We start from the raw sequence: 17,776 nt of genomic DNA on the forward strand, positions 1-17,776 counted from the left end.
AAACATTTTATAAGCTGTATTTTAATTATATGTTGTTTGCTGCTGCACGTCATCCTTATTCATAAAAATCAGTATCAATGCACTTCTCCCCTCCTCAGGCATCCTCGCACTTTTCAGAATAGCTAATATTCTGATTATGGATTCTAGTTATGTATAAAAATTCAGTAAGGCATTCCAGTTAAAGCAGCATTTCAAAACAGATACTTAACAATAAATCATAAAGCAAATGACAGGCTTACCTTTTGGTGTTAATCTCTTTCCAGAAAAAGATTTCTGTATGCCTTTTAACCCATATATTGAGCTCTCACTTTACTTAATTCATTATTAATGACTACTTGACTTGCAGTAATAATTGTTGTACTATAATTTATACATTACTGATGTTCTTATTATGAGTTTAATTAAGGGTGATTAACACAGAGGTGTAAATGATAGGTGCATAGCTTTTAGTCTCAAATATGTGAAGTAATAAATAGTGATAGTAACTGTTATAAACTGGTTTATCTTAATATAACAAACAAACAAACAGTGTACAGTTAGGTATAAAGATAAGGGAAGGGCAAAATAAAAAACATAAGCTGTTAACCATTTTTAACAATGAAAACTGCAAGAAAGGAAGAAAACATTAAAAGAAGAAAATTGAATTCAACAAAAAAGAAATACAGAGAAAGAACATCAGGAACTTATAAAGAAACAGAAAACAGTGAATAGAACTGAAAAGAATTTGAATGGAACTGACAAAAATGTGTACAACTCAACACTATGATAATTTGCAAACTTCACATGTCATAGAATAGATAAATTCAACTTTGTTTTCTCATTATAATCACAGAACTTGAAGAAACAAAGAAAAGAAGGAAATAAGATTGTTGAAACAACATAAGAAGATGACTTGTCTAAAGCGTCTATATTATAACATCGAAGTTGTAAAACTTCGAACGTTATAATATCAAACACACTATATCGAAGGATGAAAATAGCAAAGCCCCGGAACATAGAATTCTTACCTAGGGCAAGCGTTTGGTGGGCCGTTCTGTGGCCTTGCTATTTCCTCCACTGTGGTGTGACAGTTACGGACCTTAGGGTTAGGGTGCGGGTTAAGGTAAGTGGATAGATAGGAATGTATATATGGTTTAGTGTAGAGTTGGGTTTTGTTAACTGTATGTGTGTGTATTAATTAGTTTGTGTATAGTTTCGTAGGGTGCGGGTTTAGGTTAGTGGATTGATAGGAATGTATGTACGGTTTAGTGTAGGGTTTGAAGTAGGGTTTTGTTAAGTGTATGTGTGTGGTTTATTTATTTTGGTGTGCTTGTGTTGTGTGTATGTTTCTCGGAACAGAGAATTTTTTTCCCTGGGAAAAAATTTGCTATTCTGAGTATTCAATGTTATCATATTTCGAAATTCCAAGTTCAAACTTATGGTGTTCGATATTTTGGAATTTTGAATAAATTATATAGATCCTGACTAAAGCCTTTGACACAGTTTGTCACAGCAAACTTCTACTTCAAATGTCTTAACTAGGATTCTATCAGCCCACCCTTCTGTGGTTCAAAAGCTACCCGTCCAATAGGTATCGGTTAGTAAAATGGCACTCCATGCTGTCTCCCTACCTTCCAATCACCACTAGTGACCTCAAGGCTGTATTCTTGGTCCTTTCCTCTTTAACATTTAGATCAATACTCTCTATACATAGTGTTGTTGCCTCACAGCAAGAGGCTCTCCCGTTCGAATCTCGGCTTGGGTTGGGAGTGCCTTCTGTGTGGAGTCTGCATGTCCTCCCCACAGTCGAGTGGGTGTTCGAAAGACATGCGTTGAATGGGAGTGCCTTTGTTGAAGGTTGGGCATCAGGCTGGCAACTCAACACCATAAAAACCAACTGCCAATCATTAGCGGACCAGAGTTCCGCTGTGGTGACCCCTAACTGGGAAAAGCCGAAAGACAAACAACAACAACAACAACTCTCTATACATCCACACAACAGGCCACCCTAATACAATACACAGATGATTCTACTCTCATTTGCACACATGACAACATGGTACACCTCCAGAAAATTATTCAGGAAGCTTTAGCAGACACTGAAACATGGTTTTGTAACTCATAACTCCTACTCAACCCAAAAAAGACAAAACTACTACATTTTCTTCCCCAAATCTCTCTCATATGAAAAAAACAAAAGTTAAAGTCCTCTCTCTTGACAATATAACCATTGTTGAAGTCATTTCTTATTAGGAGTGCTAGTCGATGATAATCAAATCTGACATTTGACCAGCATATACAAAATTGCCTAAGAAAAAACCCTTTAAAAACTGGGGATGCTTTACAGAGCCAAAACTGTCATCAATGCAAATAAAACTACATTTGGCAATGCTTATCTCCTCCCCACACTTATTTATGGTGCTCCCATCCTCATTAATCTCCAAGCTTCACAAAAATTAAAACCTGAATGATGCTGTAACAAAGTTGCTAAATTTGCAGCAAAATACCCCTTTCAGAACTCACCACTGCTTGTTTGTTTGTGTCTTTCAGCTTTTCCCGGTTAGGGGTTGCCACCGCGGAACTCCGGTCCGCTAATGATTGGCAGTAGATTTTTATGTGCTGGCTTGCCGGGCCTAACGCACAACCTTCAATGAAGGAATGCCCATTCACGCATATCGACACACAGAAGACGCTCTAACTGAGAATCAAATGGGCAACGTCTAACTGTGAGGCGACAACGGTATCGCAGCACCACCACCGCAGTACACTCAGAACTCACCACTGTATAGTACTAAAAAGCCTAAATCTAGTAGCCTGATTAATTTGTTATTCTAAGCATCTTAGTTTTGGTTTTAGCACTTATGCTTCAGGCCAGTTACTTTACATTTAAGTTTTTGTTGTCTACACTTTTGTGGAAAAGCCCTTATCAAAACCGTCTTTCCTAAGTCTGCCCAAGTATTTGGAACACTATGTCTGGACAATTCTCATCATGTTCTCCTTCCATCCTGGTCGACATGGGCATACTGAGACAGTATAGCAACTGCCTTATGTTTACTGACAGCCCTCTTCTCCTAGCACATGATTCTTCTACTTGCAAGAAATGCATCTACATCAGTAACCTGGAATCCATGCTCTCTCACACTACAGTCAGTACTCCTGACAAAGAGGAGATTGCCAGCACAAACAGCACACCACTCACATCACATAGCCAAGCACAACACACATCCGTCTATGCAGAGGTCCTCAATAAAAAATTTACCTGAACAACAGAGACCTCCAAAACACACTCACAAACATTCCACACACAACACCAAACACATTGCACACAGCAGACAACACACCAGTGTCTCACAAACACAGCCCATAAGGCAAAACAATAAACCATTAAAGCCCACAGGACATAACAATAAACCAAACATACTAGTCATTGACAATTCAATTGTGAGACACACCAATGTCCCCCTCACCAGGCTCAACAAGGAGAAGGCCGTGGTCAGTTGTCTGTCAGGTGCCAGAATCCACCACATCATGCATGCACTTAAGTCTCTCCAAAACAGGTACAAGTATGACTCTGTCATTGTCCATGCTGGTGTGAATGACTTGTACCTCCCTGGACTATATGAAGAGCGAGATGATTGAGCTCTCAGAGTGTGTTCCAGGCAGGTATGACCCTAGCCCTAAGCAGCGTACTACCTTCACCAAGAATGATACCACAATACCAACAAAAATAATTGACTTCAACAATTGTCTTAGTTTCTCTTGTCATTCCAAGGGGATCCAGTATCTGTCTGCTTGGGATGACATGGTTGACAGGCCTTGATGCTTTGCCAAAGATGACCTCCACCTGTCAGCACTAGGATTCTGGATACTGGCCAAGGTCCTTGCCTCCCCATTGCACCTTTTTTAGGCAATGTACCAAAGACAAATCTTCCAACATAAAAGATCTGTCAAAAAGCAAATTGAAGGTCATGCTGCTTAACACTAGGAGCCTTAACCCGAAAATGCACTCACTGGAGGCTCTCCTTGCACTGGAAATTGCCGATGTCTGTGTGGTCACAGAAACTTGGTTCGGGGCTGTGAAGAACACCCCTGCCCTACCAGGCTATACCTCTTTCCACACATTCTGATCCCAAAATGAGGTCAGGAAGACTAAGGGTGGTGAAGTCTCTATCTTCATTAAGGACAGGCACACCTCCTGACTGGTTTGCCAGTATGACGCACTGGAACTTTTCCATGTGCGACTGACAATTGGAAAGACACCCATCCAAGTTATAGCCAGCTATAGACCCCCTCCGTGACTCAGGACACCCACTCCTCTTACCTGGATCTACCTGACTCCATCAAGGTACCCTCCAACACCCTGATCCTTAGTGACTTCAACTATCCCACCATAGACTGGGTGAACTATTCCTGCACTAATGCACTCACTCAAAGATTCCTTCATCAGTTCTAATGCACTAGACCAGCTCATGTCATCCCCCACAAGGGAAGATAATATTGTGGACTTGGTTATTGCCAACAAAGGTGACTGCTGCACCAGTCCCAATCTATGTTCCTTCCTGGTGATTTCAGATCATCGGACTGTCTCATTCGAAGTTTCTATCCCACCTAACCCTCCCAGCTGTAATCAAGCTAAAAAACGTCTCAAGAGCTGACTACAACCTCCTAAAGGAGGGTATCACCAGCTTCACACCAATGCCCCCCTCAGAGGATGCAGACAACTGTGCTGCACAGTACACCAAAGCAGTATACAAGCACCTGCACAACTGACCCAACAGAACTAAAACTGCCTCAAGGAAAAACAAACCTGTTTGGTGGACATCCAGTATCAACAGGCTTTACAACAAAAGGAAGAAACTGTTGTCCAAGGGTAAAAAGGAACAAATTCCAATTTGGAAAAACTCCCTCATTAGCCTCAACAAGCAAATTAGATCACTAGGGAAAACCTCCAAAGCCAATTATGAATCAAAACTAGTCTCTGAAACAAAGGGAAACCACAAAGCCTTCTTCAGTTACTTCAGAAACCTCCATGGCAAGGCCCAGGTTTGTTCTGAATTAGTACTGTACAGTATCACTTAAACTGATCTTGTTGACTTACCCAACCTGCTAGCAGATAGGTTCAGTGCAAACTTCACCCCCCTGAGCCCCCCCTAAAAGTCCTTTAGACATCCCCAATACTTGTTCTGCACCTCATATCTCCATAAATCAAGTGCTAAAGGCCCTATCCAAGACAAAGAATACAGCTTCCATGAGACTTGATAGTATCCCAGGCTGTCTTCTGCACCATCTCCAGCAAGAACTGGCTTCACCATTGAGCACTCTATTCAACTACAGCCTAAGTACAGGCTTCATTCCAGCAGAGTGGAGAACTGCCATTGTCATTCCCTTGCACAAAGGTGGTGCCACTACTGACCCTGGAAATTATCACCCCATTAGCTTGACAAATCTGATCTGTAAAGCCATGGAGCATATTATTATGGATCTCATAAACAAGGACATAGGCAATCTCCAAGCACTGGACCCCACCCAGTTTGGGTTCATCAAGGGCAGATCTTGCTTGTTGAACCTGGATGACTTCTTTGAGACCATCACCATAGCCCTGGATGTGAGAAAGCCAGTACATACAGCTTACCTTGACTTGGCCAAGGCCTTTGACACAATCCCCTACTCAGGCATCATTGAGAAGCTAACACAACTTGGCATAAATCCCTATCTCATCAGGTGGGTGGCCAACTGGTTAACTGACAGGACCCTCAAGGTCAAAGTAGGTGCCTCCACCTTCAATAGCAGACCTGTCACTAGTAGAGTTCCCCAGGTATCTGTCCTGGGACCCCTACTGTTTTGCATCTACTTCTCAGAGGTCCAGGCAAAGACAAAAGGCCTGCGACTGGCCAAGTTTGCAGACAACTGTAAGTTGGGTGCTGTCATTGACTCCTCAAATGGTAACATTCTGCAAGAGGGTCTCACAGCAACTGACTGGTGCCAAAGTCATGGCCTCAAGCTAAACACAAAAAAAATTTGTCATCATACCATTCAGCAAAAACATGGCCCCTACTGATTACCACGTCAACGGCAACCCCCTAAGCACACAATCTCTGGTGAGAGACCTGGGTACTCAGGTTGATAATCTCACCTTCATCCATCATATAACGGCACTGGTCAGAAAAGCCTTTTACTTGGTACATCTTATAAGTAAAGGGAGGGATTGCATCCAGAAAAAAGGAGGTTATTACCTCTCTATACTCCTCCCTCATTAGACCAATAATTGAGTATAATGCCCCGTTTGTTATGTACCTCTCCAAACATCTCCACCAACTGGAAAGGCCACAGAAATACCTCACAAAGAGAATCCATGGCCTCCAAAACCTGTCCTGTGTGAACAGGCTCAAATCACTGTCACTCTACTGGGTATCATACAGATTGCTCAGAGGTGTTCTGTGCTTCACCTACAAGGCAATATTGGACCCTGCCCTACTAGAGATGCTCCATATCCATAAGTCTAAAAGGCCTGAATCTAATATGTGGCAACAAAACCTGCTGGAGAGACAGGTTTGTCTCTCAGAGGCTGCCCTGTCTCTGAATAGACTTTCCATACACGTCAAACAGAATACCTCGCAGATCCTCTTCAAGCACAACCTTGATGAGTGGATGGGAAAACACATTTGTCCCAGAGGTTCCACCTGTGTCTCTCACTGACAGGGGCAACATGTGCTGAGGTTTCTTTTTGGAGATAAACTCTTGACTTAACTGCCTCATCAGCTAACATATACACAACTTTTTATGACCTGTAAAATTATCCAGCATCCATCTGCCTGTCTAGCACTAAAAAACATTCTACACAACAATGTTGTCAATCAGTCATTTCAATCCAGTGACCAAAAACTCCTGTATCTCTACAAACCTGTCAGATCGGCTCTGTGCTCATACAAAGTTGCTAAGGTCTTGAACTCCTTATCTGTATCCATCAGGTCAATACCCTCTGTTCATCTTTCAAAACCACTCTGAAAGACTTCCTATCTAAAATGTGTCTCTGTTCTTGCTCAAAACCAAGATAAACTATATTCCTAAATGTGAACAAGTACCTATAACCTCTTACTCTCCCTTCTTCACTTACTTACTTCTAACAAATCCTCTTCCCTAGCTTTCTCTCTAAATGAGCCGTAAGCCTGTTTTTTTCCCTTCACTTCATATTGCAATTCCTGTTTGTATTAGACTAACTTACCTTTAATTTTTATGTGAACAGTCTAAAATATCTCTAAATATTGAATGATTGTCATATACCCTGTAGCAGTTCTTAACCAATGTATTTATGTATGTCTAATTTGTTACAATTATTTTAACTGTAGATGTTTTTGTTTTATGTTTTAAGACTATAAAATTATTGTTCTTAAAATGTTTTGTAATAATTTGGAGCTTTCCTCCCCAGGCCTTCACTGAAAATGGGCTTCTACCTAGTCGGAATTTCCCTGTGATCAAATGTCAATAAATAAATAAAGTGAAAGAAAATAAGGGCCAGATTCAATAAAGCCTACAGTAAGTGTACACAATAACATTCCTATCACATTTTTGTTCTGTCTAGTCATTCAGAAAGAGTAGCCTATACTTTGTGGTAACCTTTATGAATCCCTGTCTATATTTAAAGCTGCAAGAATATCAGTAGGAAAATTAAAATTAGGAGGAAGAAGGTGCAAATTATGTCTGTGTTCTCTGTTCACTCAGAATGGCGTACACTTACTGTAGACATTACTGAATCCTGGGGTATGACTGAATTGCATAGGGTATAGGTAAGCAAGTTTTACAAATACATTAAATAAATCAAATAAAGAAAAAAATGTCAGACAAATGTAATATATTTTCTTGCAACAGTAGAAAAGAGAAAATAAGAAGCATCAGGTCTAACATACTGAGAAATGACTTTTTCTTATTTAGACTAGAAACCATGTGGCTTTTCATGATGATGGGATACAATATTTATACTAATAAAAAAATATAAGGTACATGCAGATACAGGTTTATTCAACATGTGCCTGCAGGCCACAGTCAAACCCATTAAAGCATTTTATCTAGCCCTTGGCATGTCCCACAACAAACTGCTTTGATTGTGAAGATACATTTTTGGTATGGTACTATTGTCCCCAAATATTACCAAGTATGGTAGTTGGCCCCTAAACCAAAATATTGGACACCTCTGATTTTCTTGACAAAAAGTGGATAAAGCAAAATATAAGTTTCATAACACTGAACTTTATTTCAGTAAATGTTAATAGATGAAATAGTGTTTATAAAAGAGATTAAACAAAAGATGTGCATTTTTCTACATGAAACTTGTCTAATATGAGAAGATACTTTACAATTTAGATTTAAATGTATAAATATTACCAACATCCTCTGATAAGAAAAGATGGTGACTAATAATTTTATGAAGAAATAGATATGTAACAACAAATGTTATATATAAACATAATGCCAATAGTACAGAATTTACTGTGATAGTAATGCGATATCAGAGCAGACTTTGTTTATATGTGAACCAGGACTAGAAGCCATGTGTGAAAGAACTATTTAGAATTAATAAACGTAAAAAAGCAACCAATGTAAGAACACCACAAATTCTATTTATTAAGCGCTTTTCATCCAGCACAGTGGCTGGACTTCATCAGATAAAAGAATCAACTTCATAGACACTCTTAAATGTTTCAACAATCCAGTCCTGTGACCGATGTCTCAATTAAACCTCTTAACAATGTTCAATTAACACATCACTTGATAAAAGTTCTACCATAGTTAAAAATACAGAGTTAAAAGCCCTGACTAAAGAACAATAGAATACATTCTCCCCCTAAATAAAAAACCTTCATCCTTCACTGCTCAATCAACAGTAAATTTATTCATGCCTGGTGTATTAAAAATAAAAAATATAAAGCATGTTAAAATAAAACCATGGTTAATATATAACCATTGTAAATAAATAAATGCTTTAAGTGTGGGACTAACCCTTAAACTCATCACTTAACTTAGGTAAATTATTGCCACATACTATTTAATTTTAAGAATGGGAGAATAGTGCATGTTTCATTTATTCCTGGGAACTGATTAGCATTTAATCGAAGTTGCCATAACAACTCAAGTTCTAAAAGTAGTGACTCTGGTCCTTCATGTACATTTTTACTAATTTGGTGTATATCCTTAAACTTGACTTTATGGTTAGGTGAATTTTCTATATGCCTAGCTAGTGTATTCTCTGTTTTCCCCCTCCTAATAGCGTACAGGTGTTCATAGATTCTTTCTTTTAACTTTCTATCTGTTATCCCTGCATAGAAAACAGGACAGAGAATGCACTGAGCTATGTATACCACCATTTTAGTATTACAGTTGTACCTACCTGTGATGGAATACTTATGGTTACCTATAGAAAAATGTCCAGTTGCAATGGATCCACAGTAGTTACAGTTTTCACATTTGAACATCCCAGGGGTCCTTGCAACCTTCACTATAGGGGAGTCTATTAAGTTTTTCAAGTTTTTACCCTTCCTGTAAGTAACAATAGGTCTGTGGCCTATCTTATTAACTAATTCAGTCTAATTTTTGAAAAGGTTCCAGTTTTAGTTGATAATTTTCTTAATTTCAACAATGTCAGTACTAAATGTTAAAGTGAAATTGTATTGACCACCTTCCCTTGAAAATATGTTTGTATGGGTGATAGATGTTACTACCCTCTCCTCCATAATGACATCCTTTTCTGTATTTGTGGTGCTAGTTCCACATAGACAAAGTATTGTCTTATAAAAACCTGTCTGACATTTATGTGACACTTCTGTTACCACTTCATTAACAAAACCTGTGGGGTAACCTCTTTGCAAGAACATTTCAGTTAAGTTTTGGCATTCAGTGCAAAAATCTTCATTTGTTGTCACCATTCTGGCTGCTCTTACGAGCTGCCCTTTTACTACTGATTTTTTTTGTACTGAATGGGTATGCACTTTTGTAATGCAAAAATGCATTACAGTAAGTTGATTTTCGATACATAGATGCTGTATACGCATTTAGTGCAACATCTTTTTTCAACAGTACATCTAAATATGCTATAGTTCCCTTACTGAAATTTGATGTAAATTTTAAGAAATTGGTACTGTTGTTTATTGCTTCAAGTTCACTTAAGAGAACAACTTCCTAACAGTAGATGTTCGTGATCTTTACAGTTCAATCCCACATGAGGAGGGGATAGAATTTGTTCTGGCTAGGATGCGTGATTTGCAGCACCAGATAATGAACTTAGAATAGTTGAAGAACTGTTGGGTATTATTTTATCCAACAACTACATCGTGTTTAATGACACGATTTATTTACAACTAGTAGGGGTAGCAATGGGCTCACCATGTGGTGCGAGTTTCGCCAACATGGTAATGACCCATTGGGAACACACTTATTTATTCAACAACCCCAGTATAATGAACTTGATAGAACATTATACACGCTTCTTGGACAATATTTTTATAGTGCTAAGAGGTGATGAAGCTTTAGCTACTGTAATCTTACAAGCAATGAACAACAGTACCAATTTCTTAAAATATGAAATATTATACAGAATTAATAAGTATTCAAAAGTAATCAAAGCAGGGTAGACAGTCAGTTTCCATTGAAAATCCTTTATTAAGTATACAGACAAGTGATCCAAGTAAAAAAAAATAGAATAATGGTTTCATCACAAGCTTTCTAACTATATATGTTATACTTTTTATCAGGTAAGGAAGTGGTTTATTGCGCTGTAAAATACAGTGTATTGGTACACATGTTAAATCCACATCCCTTCCCCCATCAGTGTGGCATTCAAGCTGGTCCTGTCCTACTTAGTAGCTGTCATAATAAATATAACCCTTGTGTACTTTAAATAAAAATTAGTAATGATGTGGTACCTTTTATTAACCAGATTATCAAGTCTGTCATTTTATCCAAGACAATATATTACATAGAAATATATAAATCTTAGACCATTTGGAAATCTAAAAATATATATGCATATACATTTTGCATGCAAAAAAATCCATTGTGCAAACCATATTCTGTTTCCATTACATTGTTAAAGAGCACTTTTGTCCTTCTGGACTTCTTCAGGTCTGTGTACAAGAACCCTAAAAAACTATCTACAAAAATATTATTGTATAATTAGCACCAGGCTGCCATCTCAACACTGTAAAAATACCACTGCCAATCAATTTGCGGACAGGAGATCCGCAGTGGCAACCCCTAGCTGGGAAAAGCCGAAATACATAGCTTTTTTTAGCTAGTATTGTTATTAATCATCATTTCAAATAAAGTGGAAAAAAGAATAAGAAAAAGAAAAAATGTATGATAATAGAAACAAAATATGCACTTCTATGCCATGGCTCCCAGCATAGCTAACATAGCCCTTGGCAAGTGGGAGAAGGACTTTGTGTTAAACAACACAGACTACATGCAGCATATCACATGCTATTTGCATTATATTGATGATATCTTTATTATGTGGGAAGGTGACACCTTGCAGCTTGGAGATTTTATCACTTCCCTCAATCAGACAACCCCCTTCCTGAAGTTTGCCTCTTCCCATAGCTATACTTCAACCACTTTCTTAGATATGCAGTTTTCCAAGGGCACCAACAATAACAGAATCACCAGTGATCTATTCAGAAAACCAATGAGGGTTAACTTATTACTCCACAGTAAAAGTCTACATCCTACAAAAAGCAAGTATAATGTAGTGAAGTCCCAGAGCTATAGATTAGCTAGAATTACCACTGAGCTGGAACCATTTTTGAGAAACCTGAACAACTTAGAGAATGATTTCCTAGTGAGAGGCTATGAAAGTCAGATGTTAAAAAACATCCTTGAACCCATTACAGAATTGAAAAAGACAGAAGCACCTTCACTCAACCTCCCCAGTAGGAGAATGTTAAGAAATTCCACAGACAGTAACAAATGCAAATGTACAGTAAACTCTCAGTTAACCGGCACCCACAGGGATTGGTACATGCCGGATAACTGTAGTGTCTGGTTGCTTAAGAGTTACTATTAAAAATAGGCCTGAATAATTCTGTCCCCTATACTATACTGTTGGTTTGATTTGTTCTCAGGATGGGGAGAGAGGGAATTTATTCCTATCTTCCTTTTTAAAACTCTAAAACTCTAAAAACATAAGACATGTTTCTGCAGGTGGGGGGGGGGGGGAGTGCAACACATGAAAATTGCTCTGTATTTCTTCGATTTTTTTTTTTTTTTTTTTTTTGCTGGTTGCTTGAGTTCTGGTGAACTAAGAGTTTACTCTAGCTGCATCCTGACATACACATTGGATTATCACAGCATCAAAAATGTTATTAAAAAGAACTGGGCCATTGTCACAGGAAACTCTTTTCTGATTAACATCTTAGGTGAAGCCCCAATCTTTGAACGCCAGGAACATTAGACGTATTGTTGAATTTAAACCTAGACTAAATGAGGGAAACACTAAAAGATGTGAAGCTAATTGCACATTTTGTATATTTATACAGCAAGGTGATTTTACTGCCCTTATTTAAAGAAAATCATTAATACCAGTGCAGGGGGTGACTGTAACACTACAAAAGTAATTTACGGGGCACAGTGCAATGAGTGTGATGCATTTTATGTAGGCAAGACTGTAAATAAACTTAAGCATAGGGTTTCATGTCATCTGGCAGAAATCCCCTCTGGATTTAAAAATAATACACTAGCCAAACACCTTGTTCTGCATAAAAGACACATAGGGTTTTACATTCCAGATACTGGATCGCATAGACATGGGTGATCTTGAAGGAGACATCCTTAATATGCTGGAAAAACTTGAATTCATGTGGCAATTAAAGCTGAACTCTTTCAGGAAGCCTGGACTAAACTACTACTGTTTACTTAAAACTATACTAGAACTTAGAAAATACCCACATTTTTTACATGACTAATTTTATTTTATTTTATTCTTTCAGTTGGTTTAAATACCATGGTAAATAATTTTTAATAAAAGTGTATATGTTGTTTCTATCATAATTTTTTTTCTTTTTCTTATTGTTTTTTTCCACTTTATTTGAAATGATGTTTAATAACAATACTAGCTAATTATACAATAATATTTTTGTAGATAGTTTTTTAGGGTTCTTATATACAGACCTAAAGAAGTCTAGATGAATGAAAGCGACCTTTGTTAACAATAGTTTATGGAAATAGAATATGATTTGCACAATGGATTTTTTGCATGCAAAATATAAATGTATATATTTATATATATTTTTAGATTGCCCAATGGTCTAAGGTTTATATATTTCCAGCCATGTAGTATATTGTCTTGGATAAAATCACCAACTTAATAATCTGGTTAATAAGAGGTACCACATCATTATTCATTTTTATTTAAAGTATATAAGGGTTATAGTATTATGACAGATACTATGTAAGGCAGGACCAGCTCGAATGTCACACTGATGGGGGAAGGGATGTGAATTTAACTGACGTTTTGTTACAAATATGGTCAGTTGGTAACGGAGAAACCAGGTTCTGATGAAGTCCAGCTTTTATGGATGAAAGAGCTTAATCTATGGTGTATTTGTGTTCTTAAAATTCTTACTGAAGGGCATTACTTACTGATTAATGGACGTTGGCAGCTAACATTGCTATTTTTGATTTATTTTAGCTGCTGAAGTAATGCTAAACACTTTTGTTGGATTTAATTATTTTATTCATTTATCCCTTGTTGAATGTGTTAGTCCCACTAGGGTGGTAGCCTCTTTTCAGGGGGATAGCCAAGGTAGTATTTATATTACCACTTTTTTTAATATTTATATTTAGTGCAGTTTTTGCGTGATGGGATGCTATGTTGTCCTCAAGCATACTAAAACACACGAGATTGGTTAAGTTGTCGGTCTTGATTCCAGGATAAAAATTGGGACCCCTACAAGCCTAACACACCAGGTGATCCCTGTTTTTTCTATCTACAGTGCTAGCCATAGCTGTAATACAAAATTTCCAGTAAAAGCTGACCATGGACAGAATATATTGTTGCAACTGGCTTATGCACAACATATGTATTTGATGTTTTTTTTTTTTTTTAGTCTTTTTATCCTCACTCAATGAACTGGATCCATCTTTCCCAAATAGGGAGACCATTGAAGACTGGAAATTGTCACCTATGCAGCTATCAGGGATTTTTGTATTCTATCTAAAAAAAAAAAACAATATACTGAAGAAAACAAACAGGCAACAGACTGGAAAAATAATCCCTTAGTAAACCTTCTGGTCACTTGGCACAGCCTTCAGAGGATTTTTTTCTCTTATTTTATGACCATAATTCCTTAACTATATAGCTACATGAATTCACATAGATGTGAAGTTTTGCAGCGCTTCCCCTTATGACATGCACTTTCCTATACGTTCTCCCTGAAGAGTACAACATACAAGGCTTGGCAGTGATCAAGCATACATCCTGACTTGCTGCATGAAAGACACCATTTATCTTCTAGGTGTCTACATTTCAATATTGAGTCAGACCACTTTCCTCCCCAGGATGGATAAGCTGACACTTATTCTCATTCTCACCAGCCTGACACCTCCAATGCCTGAGCCATTTGTCATTGAATGATTTACAGAAGACACTGGCTAGGATTATAAACCTCTGATGCAAAGGAATTTAAAAAAAAAAAAATACAAGAGGACTGATACATCCAAAGGTGATTGTGTGCATGACCACCAAAATGCCTTTTTTTAATACTTCTCCCAGTGCTGTACAGCCTCTGACTGTAATCATAACTTCTACATCTGTCAAAAACCTAGATTCTTTTTTGTACTATCTTGGCTCCCACATTGTAATACTTTGTTGGGCGTGCCTCCCAATTCCTACGGAAGGCAATCACAGTGGTAACTTGGTGTCAATAATAGAATGCTGCTGATGGCCCAGTGCTTATGAATATTCTGGTGAAGATTAGGAGCCTCACAGGTCATTCACTAAGACTATGATGAGTGGTAATGAATTTTTTATCATCACTGCACAAGCCAATCCTCATGGAGGGACTTTGACCAACAGCTGTTAGAATGATGGCTCCCCAGCTCCATGCATGGATCTAACCAGAATATATTTTTTGTCAAACTATTGGCGATACAGCTTCATGACAAAGGTATGACTATTTTCCATGTGACCTGAGTTCATGTAGCACATAAGGTGCCTGTAGAAGCTGGCAGGGGAGCAGCCACTGCTGGCTTGCCCATCCTGAGGGAGGGAGGTGGCTCTGGCCCACTACATGGGTGACACCTAAAACTAGGTTTCTACCCTATGCATTTTGAACCTAGTGGGCCCATGCTGGTGTGTGCAAGTTGCATAGGAAGCCAATGGGGATTCTGCATATGAAGGTGTGCTTCTCCTTTGAGGATTTTAGCAGATCTTGAAAGAGCTGTCATAGGGGAGGTGTGTGCTCTGCCAGGTGATAAAGTAAGTCACTCCACAGGAACTGCAACTTGCCCGTTCTACAACCTGACTCTCACCACTGCTACAGAGCAGATGAGCTGACTGGGGATTCCCATGCAGGAACAAATAGGTTGTAGGGATCTTGCCTCACCTGGGGAGTTCCAACTCCTGCTACCATGGAAACAATGGACATATTGAGTGCAGGCAGCAGAACCACTGAGCTGAGTCCTGCATGTAGGGGAGATAAAAAATATTTATGTTAATAAAGGTACGTCAGAACTTCTCCATCCCCCAATGGTCTACCTGTGATACACATGAGAGGAAAACTGGCAGTGTTCAATGGCATTTATGATTTAGAACAGTACCCATTTGAAATGAATACCAAAACAGCCACTTAGATTGCTTCAGAATCCAAGCAAACAGTCTGTATTTTATTAGCAAACAATTTGCGTAACACTGGAATTGCTTTGGCAATTTTTTATGTGAACGTTTTGTTTCAACTGTGATGTCCCCACTCTGGGCCGGTAATCAAGGAGCCTGAATCCTCACCACAAGTATTGGAGAGGGATATTTACTTGGAACAAAAATGAATACATTTTCAGATTCAGCTCTCTGCATCTAGCACAGTTTATCTTAAGAGTACACAGGGAACACACTCAGTCCGGGGTCTGTATTTCTCTATCTGTCTCCCTTCCAGGTCCTAAATAAGACTCCCCACTGGCACAGCTATAAGTTGAGACCTCAGCTGAGTGTCCAAGACAAGTTCTCCAGCACCCTCTGTGTGAAACCAGTGCTTTGTGTCCCTGCTCCAAACAGCTGACCCACACACTCTGAGATTTTATTTTCTCACACACACACCTGGGAAGGGCTGGCACATATTTACTAGCTATGCCCCTTCTGCCCAGAGTATAAGGTAGTTACACCACCACCAGACACTTCAGAGCCAAGTACTGTAAGGCTCTTGCAAGGGTACCCAATTATACTGAGTGAAATTAATATTAATATAAAAGGTAGTTTGACCAACAGCAAGGCTTACAGGAGTGGCCAGAGCTGTCACCAAATATATACAAGTACTCTCAGAGATTAAAATATTCTCTAAAAGACCAAACACAATGAAAAGTTTAAATATATTTAATAATAAATAAGAAAAAAAATGAAAATACTAAATATCTGTTTACAGTAAACAACAGAGTTTCAGTCACAGGAAATATTAAAATAACACAGATGAATAGATTGACACAGATACAGAAAACCAGTACTTAACCAGTCTCACTATATTTTCCTGACTGATGTAAAGAATTACTATTTCCCGGTCACTTACTTGAGCAAGGCAAGATGAAGTACGTGAGGGGTCCTTCTTTGTCAGGTTACAAAAACAGAGTGCTCTGAGACTTCAGTTTCACCTAGTATTAAACATTTTTAGTGATGGATTACAGAATATCACATATATCTGGTCATCTAACTTCTGGTTCCTATGCAACCCCACATTGCTAGAAACTGTCAGGATTTAGCACTTATGTGCTTTGCTCTGATCTGTTGCAGCTTCTGGAAGTCATAAAACAATTTCAAACATCTACCCTTCCAGAGTAGCAATTAGTTCACTTCTAAAGACAATACAGAAGGCTTTCTAGTGCTTGTTTTCCCAGACATTTTGTCTCTGGCTGCAATCAGAACTATAAGATACACTCTTTGTGGCCTAAATTAAGCAATTTAATTTCTTGCTATTTTTCAAAGTTAGCTGGAGCTGAGCTTAACCTCTTCTCTGCCAGTATTCTCTGTTACAATGTTTATATTTAATCAGTTACAATACAATACGGTCTGATTTACATGTATATTTCTTTTCTGTCCAAAGGACACACTGTTGATACATTTTTATCACAAGCAACTTTACAAATACATTTTTCAACACAAGCATCCATACAAATCAGTTCAATATAGAAATGACATATTATTTACAAAATTCCAGCTAGCTGTGCTGGCATATGTTGTACATCCACTGCTCCAATTCTCCTGGCATAAGCTAGCAATAACTCATATCGTCACATCAAGTATAAAATTATTGGTTAGACTCTGGTAGTCTTCACTACTGAATATCATAATAAAGTTTCAAGACAGTATAGGGTTGGGGGCATGGCCAAGATGAGCACAGAGTATAAGCTTTTCTTATCAGCTCTGCCTTTGCAGAACTTTATTGACAGGAAATATTGATATAAACTTCCCTAATAATATTTTTTTATTTTAATTAATTCTTTAAAATATATATTAATGTAGTATATAAAAAAATTCAAGTAGATTTTAAGTTTTCCTGTCAAAGTTACACTTGGAAGTACTACAGTAAAAGAACCGGATGAGCTTCAC

General features: G+C 38.1%; 1 protein-coding gene across 1 annotated transcript in view; it reads left to right on the top strand.

The window, feature by feature from the left end:
- LOC122789773 (synaptotagmin-like protein 2) overlaps positions 1-17,776 on the top strand; it is a 1,041,792-nt gene that overhangs the window by 89,029 nt on the left and 934,987 nt on the right. The gene's annotated exons all lie outside the window — the stretch shown is intronic.

Source organism: Protopterus annectens, chromosome 15.part0 (genome assembly GCF_019279795.1).
Source record: "Protopterus annectens isolate FY-2018-M chromosome 15.part0, PAN1.0, whole genome shotgun sequence".
Lineage (NCBI taxonomy): Eukaryota > Metazoa > Chordata > Ceratodontiformes > Protopteridae > Protopterus > Protopterus annectens.